The sequence below is a fragment of the Mixophyes fleayi genome, chromosome 12 (assembly GCF_038048845.1).
Source record: "Mixophyes fleayi isolate aMixFle1 chromosome 12, aMixFle1.hap1, whole genome shotgun sequence".
NCBI classification, from domain to species: domain Eukaryota; kingdom Metazoa; phylum Chordata; class Amphibia; order Anura; family Limnodynastidae; genus Mixophyes; species Mixophyes fleayi.
Genome location: NC_134413.1, coordinates 72,036,730 through 72,048,799, shown reverse-complemented (window position 1 = coordinate 72,048,799; position 12,070 = coordinate 72,036,730). Strand labels below are relative to the sequence as shown.

General features: G+C 42.5%; 1 long non-coding RNA gene across 1 annotated transcript; it reads right to left on the bottom strand.

Moving 5' to 3' along the window:
• Nucleotides 1–256: 256 nt before the first annotated feature.
• LOC142108700 (uncharacterized) lies at nt 257–5,480 on the bottom strand. Its single transcript, XR_012680200.1, has 3 exons — nt 5,436–5,480; nt 1,678–1,734; nt 257–325 (listed from the first exon to the last, which is right to left on the bottom strand). It is a non-coding gene; the product is annotated as an uncharacterized LOC142108700 (long non-coding RNA).
• Between the last annotated feature and the right edge of the window lie 6,590 nt (nt 5,481–12,070).

Below are 12,070 nucleotides of genomic sequence, written 5' to 3'. Positions count from 1 at the left end.
TGTTCTAATAAAGTCATGTGATGAACTACAGAAGCTCTAAGGCTCATATACAAACATCAAAACATTCAGTTGCTTCCCTAAAAGCAGCTTCTCCTCCCAAACTAGCTCATTAAAATAACAGTGCAAAACTAGACACAGTTGTGCGCCTTATCTGCACTTAGCAAAGCCGCCCCCTGATCTATCTGTTTCCTCCAATCAGACCTTTTGCAGAGGATAATAGAATCCATCTAAATATGAAGTCAAAAAGACACCATACCTCATAGATGGGAACTTCACATCCAGCATCTTCAGTTGTCTTCACTTCATCAGATGCTGAGAATTCTGACTGTTGATAAAATGTTTGCATATGAAAAGAATGACTACACAATGGGGTAAACCATGTACACAGGTACAATATCCTAAGCATGAAGCAACCATTAGTTTTACGCAATTCACTCCTGGGGCTGTATGTGCATTAAGTTGTTTTGTTTTTTTAAGCTGATGGAGATATCACAGATGAGCTGTAACTTGTAGTAACCAATCATAACAAGACATTCCTAGTAGTAGAAGTAGACGGCATTGGACAGAAATGAAACAGAGGACATATAGATAGCAGAATGTCAGCTTAATAAAAGAAACAGGTAGACAAAGCCAGAAAGACATGCGCATGGTTTAACAAACAAGGCAGATTATATTTGTGTTGCGTCTGTTACATTAATCTACATGCGGAAGCCAAATACCAATAATGGACTGAAATTTTAGGAGCTACAGCCAAAGATCCATTCCTAATACTCGTAAAACAGGATAGCACTTCACGTGAACCAAACAAATGAGAAGACCATCCCCAGACTAATAGGATATCAGAGTAACTGATAGTGTAATTTAGCAGATATTTACAAACGTTGCATGAAATGGGAAACCCTCAGGAATCAAACACTCGATCCTAAAGAGATCAATTTTATCAGGAGGTAGAAGATTTCCCGATGTCCAGCTCTACTCCTGGGCTTTGTGTTGACTTTTGCTACCTCTGGTACTATCATCATCATCATTTATTTATATAGCGCCAGCATATTCCATAGTGCTTTACAAATGGATACAAACACAGTAATAAAACAGTACTGGGTAATACAGACAGACAGAGAAGTAAGAGGACCCTGCTCACAAGCTTACAACCTATGGGACAATGTAACTTTGATACATGAGGTTAAGTGCTATATATTGTATATTGGTCAGATTGCAACTGTAAAAAGTGCTCAGTGGGCTATATGATCCAGTCACACAGCAATGTTGGTCAGGGGGTCAGAGAGATAGAGATGGGATGTGGGGAATAAAGGATAGTTTTGAGCCAAAGATCACACCTAGGCAGCAAGTGTGGGGTAGGATATTTTGTCATGTTCTCAACAGAAATCTAAATGTTTTGCAAGCCCAGATATACAAATTACTAATATAAGCAGAAGCATAATAGAAATCTGATTTTTCCACATATCCTCTGCTGTACCTGGTATCTGAACTGGATTCCATTTTTCTGCCCCACCCCTCCACCCAGCTTGCTGTTGCTTTAGACCTCCCACCGCCACCACCACCAAGGCCCAATGGCCTCAACTTCAATTATGTTCCATCTGTGTAAAATTAATATAATGTGAAGTGGTCACTGATGGGAAGACTTATATTTTTAGAAAGTTGTATCTTAGTAAATACCTCCGAGCTGTAATCCAGATAAAATCCTGGGGGCGGTGACTCCAGTCTTGGTGCGCACTAATAGGACAACAAGGAGCAGAAAAAGTAAATGTTATTACAGAGAGAGAATATGGGTTTTAAAAATGAATACAGAGAAAATCCAGTGAATTGTTATAACAAGAGTAGGAGTTACTAGGGTCTAGGATGATATTGCAAATTTGAATTTATGTAAATTTTACATTTCATACATAGATTACTACATTACTACATTATTATATATATATATATATATATATATATATATGATTTTATATATATATATATATATATATATATATATATACATACATGACATTTAATAGTGTATTATTGTAGTAGGTTTAGAACTATGTGACTTAGTAACTCTCTCCCTGAATGATGGCACTATGCTCAGGGTCGGACTGGCCCGCCGGGGGACCGGTCTATCCCCCGGTAGGCCCCGACCCTGATCGCTCCCCTCTTCGTTGGTGGGGGAGCGAGTAACTGAAGACAAAAAAAACAAAATTAACCTTGCGTGTCTGCAGCGCCGGCTCCGTGCGCACTGAATGCCGGGCGTGATGACGTCATCACGCCCGACATTCAGTGAGGAGCGCCGCAGACAGAAGACAGAAGACAGAAGAGAAGATAGAATCAGATAGAAAAGGTAAGTGAGGGAATGGAAGAAAGAAAGAGAGCGTGAAGGGGGAGCATGAAGGGGGAGCATGAAGGGGGAGCATGATGGCAGAGCATGAAGGGGGAGCATGAAGGGGGAGCCTGAAGGGGGAGTGCAGGGGGAGCATGATGGCAGAGTGAAGGCGGAGCATGATGGCAGAGTATGAAGGCAGAATGAAGGGGGAGCATGAAGGCAGAGCATGATGGCAGAGCATGAAGGGGGAGCATGAAGGCAGAGTATGATGGCAGAATGGAGGGGGAGCATGAAGGCAGAGCATGAAGGCAGAGTGGAGGGGGAGCATGATGGCAGAGCATGAAGGGGGAGCATGAAGGGGGAGCCTGAAGGGGGAGTGCAGGGGGAGCATGATGGCAGAGTGAAGGCGGAGCATGATGGCAGAGTATGAAGGCAGAATGAAGGGGGAGCATGAAGGCAGAGCATGATGGCAGAGCATGAAGGGGGAGCATGAAGGCAGAGTATGATGGCAGAATGGAGGGGGAGCATGAAGGCAGAGCATGAAGGCAGAGTGAAGGGGGAGCATGACGGCAGAGTGAAGGGGGAGCATGACGGCAGAGTGAAGGGGGAGCATGACGGCAGAGTGAAGGGGGAGCATGACGGCAGAGTGAAGGGGGAGCATGACGGCAGAGTGGAGGGGGAGCATGACGGCAGAGTGGAGGGGGAGCATGACGGCAGAGTGGAGGGGGAGCATGACGGCAGAGTGGAGGGGGAGCATGACGGCAGAGTGGAGGGGGAGCATGACGGCAGAGTGGAGGGGGAGCATGACGGCAGAGTGGAGGGGGAGCATGAAGGCAGAGTGAAGGGGGAGCATGATGGCAGAGTGAAGGGGGAGCATGATGGCAGAGTGAAGGGGGAGCATGAAGGCAGAGTGAAGGGGGAGCATGAAGGGGGAGCATGAAGGCAGAGTGGAGGGGGAGCATGAAGGGGGAGCATGAAGGCAGAGTGAAGGAGGAGCATGATGGCAGAGTGGAGGGGGAGCATGAAGGCAGAGTGGAGGGGGAGCATGATGGCAGAGTGAAGGGGGAGCATGATGTCAGAGTGAAGGGGGAGCATGAAGGCAGAGTGGAGGGGGAGCATGAAGGCAGAGTGGAGGGGGAGCATGAAGGCAGAGTGGAGGGGGAGCATGAAGGCAGAGTGAAGGGGGAGCATGAAGGCAGAGTGAAGGGGGAGCATGATGGCAGAGTTAAGGGGGGCCAGGAGAAGGGGGGAACAAAAGCAGCATGACACAGGGTGATGAAGGGGGGGCAAAAACAGCATGGAGGGCGCAGTGTGATCATAAGGAGGCCCAGCATGGTGATTAAGGGGCACAGTAATGTGTGTGTGATGGCACAGCGGGCTTGTGGCAATGTAATGTGTGTGTGGTAGGTGGTAGCTAAATAATGGGTGCTATTTTCTTTGTAGGGTGAAGGTGGGACAATTTAATTTAAGATGGGGTGGTTTGGGGGCTTTTAATTAAATGTGAATATGAATTATTTAATGGCAGTGACGGTTGCGGGAAATAGGTATATTTATTATACGTATACATAAATGCGATTTATTGCAGGGGCTGTCTGGAGGGAGGGAAATAGGTTTATTAAATGGGAATACTATAACTTTAATGTTGGGGCTGGAGGAAGGCCTAAGTATTAATTTTTGGTCCTATTGATTTAATGCCAGGGCTGGTTGGAATCTTCTAAATGTACCCATTATTTTTTCCAAATAGGGCCCTCAACATTCCAAGATCCAGACAAGCAGCAACTAAAGAAACCAGCAGCTACAGGTGGTAAAAGTGACAAGAACAGGTAGGACAGTCTGTCAAATATTCTGAGTCTAGTGCAGGCTTGGCTAACCTGTGGCACTCAGGTGTTGTGAAACTACAAGTCTCAGCACACCCTTCCAGCAATAAGCTGCTATATATTGGCAAAGCATGCTGGGGCTTGTAGTTTCACAACACCTGGAGTGCCACAGGTTAGCCAAGCCTGGTCTAGTGGGACAATCCCGATTTATGGTGACTGTTCTGCCCAATCTAAGGGGCAGGTCAGACTGTGTACTCTTTATACACACACTGCATTCTTTATATACTACACTATGGTGCTAGCTGTACTTCGTGGGCTGACCCCTCCCCCTCTAGCGTCTAGTCTCGCCTCTATAATGACTGGCCACACCCCCTCTGGTGGGCCCCTAGCGTTGCAGTTCCCCGGTGGGCCCTTCATGCCCCAGTCCGACACTGACTGTGCTGTTAACGTTAGACCATAGGGCCCCCCTCTCTTAAGTACCCTGGGCCCCCCAAATCCTTAATCTAGCTCTGCCTCCTTTGCTACATTCACAATATGATGACAGCAGGTCAACCAGATCTTATGAGTAATGACCTCAAAGTCCGAAAAATGTCACCTGACTGCCCAACTTCTTATGTCTTTAAAGCAAGAAAGAGTGACCTGTATAATTCTCTTATCTTAGAAGTTCCTGGGTGCAGATTGCTGCCATGTGCTTCTCTATAGGAGGCACTGGCCTGGCCCTGTGTTTCTGCACTGGGTGGAGTAACTTGCCCTTAAACATCATACTATCACCATCACCATACTATCACCACGGTCAGGGATTGAGGCATCACTGTCAGTCATCCAGCAGTGCACCATGGCCACATAACAAGCACTCTCTGTACGGAACCTTTTCTTATTCAATTTGATTCCAGAGAACTCTATTATAGATGTGAGATCTCTGTTCTCAAACATCTTTCCCCATAGTGGCCTTATGAACTCTCAGATCTATTCAGGTCGAAATGATCTACTGAAGGAGATTACTTTACACCTCATCCTTTTATACTCATGCAAGTGGGTGAGTAAGAAGAAGACAGAATATTTTATACATTGTGATGACTGGGCAGCATAGTTTTATCAGGTGCAGATATAGAAATTATTCATATTAACAGGAGCATAATAGATATCTGATATGTACACATTGCTGTAGACCACCCACCATCACCAACCAGCAAGGCCCATGACCTCAACCATATTCCATCTGTGTCAAATAAATATAATATGGAGAGTCTACTGATGGGAAGACTTATATTTGAAAAAGTTGTATATCTAGAACATACCTTAAAGGTGTAATTCAGAAGATATTTTTCTAAAGCTGTATCCGGTGTTGGTGCACGACACTAAGAAAACAGGATGCAGAAAAAGTAAATGTCATTATAAACATGAGACATCTCTGTTCTCAAACATCATTCACCAAAATGACCTCACAGACCGGTGGGAATATTCAGATCTAACTGATCTACTCTTGTAGATTATGTTACACCTCTTCCATTCATACGTATACAAGTAAGTGGAAGGGAGTTCTATGAATCCAGGACAAGAAAGAAAACGGGAGACAGTATATTTCGGTCATTGTGACGACTGAACAGGATAGTTTTCTCAAGGTCAGATATAGAAATGACCCATATTAGCAGACAGATAATAGAGATCGGATGTTTGCATCTGGTACCTTAGAAGTACTGGATTTCATCTTTGCTCCAGCCCTCCACCCAGCTCGCTGTTGGTGTAGACCACCCACCGCTAACATGCCCCATCAACCTCAACCATATTCAATCTGTGAAGAGTCCGCTGATGGGAAGATTTATATGTTTAGAAAGCTGTATACCTAGACAATACTTACCGCCAAGCTGGAATCCATATGTACTCCTGGAGGTGCTGATCCGGCGTTTGATACATCTTCCTAAGACAACCGGGGGCAGTAAAAGTAATTGTCATTACAAACATATTGTAGGAGGAAGTATATGGGTTTTAAAAATGAAAGTCTCTCAACACATGGCTTCAACCTCAAACATATACCATTGGTGTAAAATAAATAAATATAAAATGAAGAGTCCGTTGATGGGAAGACTTATATCTTTAGAAAGTTATATATGTAGAAAATACCTCCGAGCTGGAGCCCATATAAAATACCCGCGGTGGTGACTGCGGTCTTGATACACTCTCCTAAGACAACCGGGAACATAAAAAGTAAATATGGTTAACCCCAGATATGTGATGCTCGCCTATACAGTCTGTCCTATTTCCTAAATGAGTTGCATCTACCATTAACTTATACAAGTTGAGAATGTTACATTTTAGCAGATACACAGATCACGCCGGGGTTCTCCTTTAAAAATTGCCATCTTAATTGCCAGCAGCACCTAGTCCCAGATGTGACTGTATGCAGGGGCCCCCGGCTCCCCTAAGTATGACAGCGTTATTACGTCACGTCCAGGGGCCTCCCTGCACACACTGCGTGAACAGGTGCTGGACACAAGAGAGACGAAAAAAGAGAGAAACCCTAAAATAATTATATCATTAAGGGGGCACTATTATAATTTATAATCATCAAGGGGGCACTAATATTAATTAATATCATTTAGGGATTAATTATGAACTACAAGGGGGCAATAATTTTAATTACACTCATCCAGGGGACTGGATTTCATTTTTTGTCTTACCACACCACACAGTTTGATGTTGCTGTAGACCACCCACCATCACATCACCACCAGGACCTATGGCTTCAACCTCAACCATATACCATTGGTGTAAAATAAGTAAATATAAAATGAAGAGTCCACTGATGGAAAGACTTATATCTTTAGAAAGTTATATATGTAGAAAATACCTCCGAGCTGGAGCCCACATAAAATCCCTGTGGTGGTGACTTCAGGCTTGATACACTCTCCTAAGACAACCGGGAAAATAAAAAGTAAATGTCATTACAAACATACTGTAGGAGGGAAACAAATGAATGACTCTCAATACAAAGGAAAGCCAGTGAATTGGAATAACAAGGACAGAGGTTACTAGAGACTATTAATACATTTCAACTTTGAATTTAAGTGATGAAATTTACATGATACTGGTATAAAAATGACTGCTGATTCATACCACAGGCTCTTTGCAAGATGGATGTTAAAGAACCATTGGTGGGAATAACTGGTACCTGGACCACTACCTGGTGAGGATCATATTAGGGAAACATGAGAACCTTGAAGAGGAGGCTCATATAGGGCCTGATTCAAGTCCGAACGCAACATGCACCTAACTTGCTCTTAAGAAAAGATCACGGAACCCATATTCAAATCCAAGCGGACATCAAGATGTGTTTCAGTTTGAATCTGGGTGTAAGTGCAATCTGCCTAAACGTTACATGTTGTAGATTAACAGAGCACAGCGCAGTATACACACAAGCGTATGTGCAATATAAGGTATTTAAATAAAGCCTAGAAAAAAAATGATGAACAACTCTAAACAGTATAATCATATTTACATTTTTTTTACATTAAATACATAAATCAAGATATCATTAATGCATATTGTACATACAATACGCCTGATTCGTTAAGGAAAAGAAAATAAGTAAAAAAAGAAGCAACTTTGCATCTTGGCAAAACCATGTTGTCTTGGAGTGGGAGGCAAATTTAAAATGTCATGGTAGATTTATAGTTGGGGTTGGGCATGTCCTAGATCAACTTTAAATTTCAGTGTAAAATTAAAGCTATCAAGTATTTGTGTGTTACATGAAAAACAGCCAGTATTTATCTTATGTGCTAAATAATAACCCTATTTTCACCCCTTGCATTGTAACATGGTTTTGTCCAGGAGAAAAACCTTGCCACCATTGTTCCCTTATGTGTTGTAGGCAGTTGTAAGTATCATTTGCTTTGGACATGAATTACATGCAATTGCGTTAATTGGAGTAAAGTCCGTTTTGGAGCAAGCGCAGGTCTATTTCACGCAAGATAAGTCTGAACATGTATCTGGGCCATAATATTACATGTACATCTTTATACATAGAAGAGACTAAAATCTTTGGCGTTGTTAGGGGAGGATGGTAAAGGGTGCCCATGAGGGTGTGGCCACGCACCCATTGTGATGTGACCACACCTCCATTTATGGACGCACTGCTGCAAACTGTGTTTTGTTTTGATTTGGGGATTGCAAAAGTTGGGAGACATGGAATAAAGACTGAATATTACTTATAATATAACTAAAATGTAACAATATTACAACATAAGCGCATTGTCACATGTGTTGAAGCTTAACCTGTGCCTCAATTTAGAATTGAACAACGATCTTCCATATATAATATAGTAGACAAGACATTTAACCTCAGCGATGGAATGTCCAGCGATGTTTTCCTTATTCCTCGGGGAGGTGTCATTGGGATCTCCAACGAGGGTCTCCATTACAGCTTCTGGCACTGGGGAGACAAGAATATTCATTATCAGCTAATATATTCTCAATGATGGGTGACTTTGTTTTACTATAAATTATCATTAATTTACCCCATGGTATTAGCAATATAAAATCTGTTAAACATGTTCCTTATGTGTCTGATCTTCATCCATGTGTTTGTTCATTATCCCTGTTTTGTGCCTTCCACCCTTAGTTCCTCCCCAGTTGTCTCTTATGTGCGTTCCTTTGTGTGCAATAGCTCCCTCTTGTGTGTAGATCCAGTCTGCACCGTCTGACACTCAGGAGGGATAAGGGACTTTCAATTTGAACATCGCTTCTGTGAAATTTTCCGATTAGAATGTGGCCTATGCCGATAGAGAGTCCATAACTGATCTACATGGAAAAGCTAGCTACCGCGGCATAACCGTGGACCTTGGCTAGTACATGAGTCCCATTAATTATTATTACTATCGTAGTTGATATGTAATATAACACAGTGATCGGCAGAACAGGTATTGGGAAAAACAGAGTATACAAAATACAGGGACATACAAAGTAGACAAACATGACCACATCTTGATGGGGCGTGGTCAAGGCACGGTGAGGGCGTGGTCATTAGCTATCGCCCTTATCCCAACATTCCCACAAGCTGGACAAATATGTCCCCGGGCAGGATAGTGGAATCTTCTGCTGAAATTGGGACATTTGGGAGGTAACTACCATACTGCTTATCAATTGTGGTGAAACTATACCATAAACAAGGAAAAAACACATACTGAGAGGCATTGGCGCAAACATGATATAGGGAGGAACCAAAATATATCTTACCAGAAAAAGCCCATATCCAGTTGGAGGAAATCTGCTATTTTATATATGTAAAGCAGCTCCCATATAATATTTAGTGATAACGTTAAAAATTGTCACCGGATTATAGCATCAGTCATAGAAAATGGGGCCATAATCTGTTAATAAACATACAAATGGAGCCATAATTTGATGACAATCATAGGAAACAAACTACCCTGCAAACTCTCCTGTCAGGGCCCGGAGCAGTTCTTCTCTTACCCCTAACTGGCAGTTTGCTCTCCTACAGCCAGAGACCAGGGCAGGACCGGAAGGTGAGCGCTATCTGTCTGTAACAGAACATGCTGACAGCGGCTTCAGGACTCAACAAGTTACATCGGAGTTACATGAAAGATGAGGGATGGGGGGTGCTGGGTGTACCACTGGGTGCCCTAAATGTCCGTATTAAATTCTTGTTTGATATTACCACTGGGTTTCCCGCCCTAATGAACACATTTATATTTTTCTTACATCTGGAAGAACTGCGGATGACAGGTTTATCTTCACTCATTGTTGTGTCTCTTGTCAGACTTAGCGATCAATCTGTTGTTAGGAAAATTATTCAAAACATGGTTACTTTCAGAGCTCTTCATTATTTAATAAAAAAAAGTTACTAAAAGCAGGTCTCAAAAAATGTGTCCCAAAGGTACTGGGTCTAATTCATTAAGGAAAGAAAAGCAAAATAAATGAGTAACTTTGCACGTTGGCAAAACCATGTTGCATTGGAGAGTGAGGTAAATTTAGGGGTAGGGCATGTCCTAGCTCAGCTTTAAAATTCGGTGTAAAAATAAAGCTATCAAGTATTTGTTTGCTACATGAAAAAACAGCCAGTATTTAACTTATATGCAAAATAACAAACTCATTTGCACCCCTTGCATTTTAACCTGGTTTTGTCTAGGATCAAATATAGTCCTTTATTGCTTTGTTCTCCTTAATGAATCAGGCCCACTGTGTTTAAATGTATTCTACACTTTACCCCCAACCTTGTCTTGTCTCCCCTCGCATAGGCAAACCGAGGGGGGATTTCCTAGTGCCTGGAAACCCCCCTCCAAGCCTGGGGCACTGTATAATTGAGGTGGCTGGACGCTGCCCCCGCTTCACACGGCTCTGCTTGAAAAGGGAGAGCTGCGTGCACCTAACAGTAGTGCACTCAGCATTGCCCATGTATATTATGGGGATAGGAAGAGTTGGACAGCAGCTAAGCACTGTCTAAAACTATAGCCACGCCCCCATGCATGCTGGTCACGCCCACTGGCGGCGTAGTGTGGAAACCCCCTTCTGCAAATCCTGCGTTTGCCCCTGCCTCGCTCATCCTTCTCCCCTCACCCCATTACTCCCTCATCCTTTCTAATCTCTGTTACTTTCCACTCACCCCCTTTCTCTCCATCCATCTTTGGTTCTCTATCACGGGGGGCTCAAGATGGACTAAAATCATTTTGTTAGTTCTGGATTAGTTTAGTTCACATTGGGGCTAATGCACATGGGCACCATTACAGTCCTGTAGATTCACTCTTTTATTATATACAGGTTAATCTGCTGCTCCCACTGTGACCCACAAGTGGGCTTACCTGAATAAAGGGCTGGAGACTATCACTAGGGCCCATAGAACGTCAGACCTGGTGTAGAATAAGCACAAGGCACTAACTGGGGCATTTTTTATTAACTATGGGGCATTTTTGGCTTATACATTATTTGCTGTACTTTTATTGCTAAAATTAGATTGTAAGCTCTCTCAGGAGAAGGGTTCTCCCTACCCTTGGTTTTTATATTAGCATTTATTTTATCTATTGTATGTAGCTGTTTTATGTATGACATGTTTTCCTCACTAATCTGTAAAGCACATTTGGCCTTTAAAATAAATAATAATAATAATAATAATTATAAAAATAATACACATTTTCTGTAAAACCATTTTGGAAAATGTTCCCTTTTGTGTTCACCTTCAAATTCTTAGAGATATTTGGGTTTAAAATCAGGTCCAAGTTTTCATACTTATACTGTACTGTAAATATTGTTACCAGGTTAAAGCCATTAACACAGGGCTTAGAGATGGGTAAACCAGGAATACACAGACTGTAAATTATTCTCACCCCCTGAATATATCCCATTTATAATATAATCCCCGTCCCAGTCTTGTTACATTACCTGTGGAGATGACTGACGCTCTGTTTGAAATTTAAGTGTAAACAGCTGTTTCCAACCAATCAGATTGAAGAGAATTCTGTGACATCACCAACCCAGGTAGCTCAGTGCCCAGTAATCCCTGATCAGCCATTGGTTGAGAGCCGTATAACTGTAAATGGCCATATGTATGACAGCCCTATGTCTTAGTTATGTACATATGTGTAACATGGATGAACTGTGTGAATCATGGGGAATTACTTGTGAATCTGCCAATCTATTAGGTCAGACACAATCTCGTTAGTCACTACTCATAGGCAAACCACAAAGTAATCTCCCCCAGTTATCTTGAATTCTGTACCTCTTAACGTTTCTGATGGCAGGTAGGAGGTATCCTAATGACCAGTCTATGGGTAACCTGCATTAGGACCTTACACCAGACTAAAATAATCACCTTGGCAAGTGCTTACCCAGTGTGCCAAAATCAAACGTTCTCATGTGTAACGTTCTAATGTAAACTGCAGCATTAAATTTAGTTCTTGTAAAAATATTATAGTGACTGTTT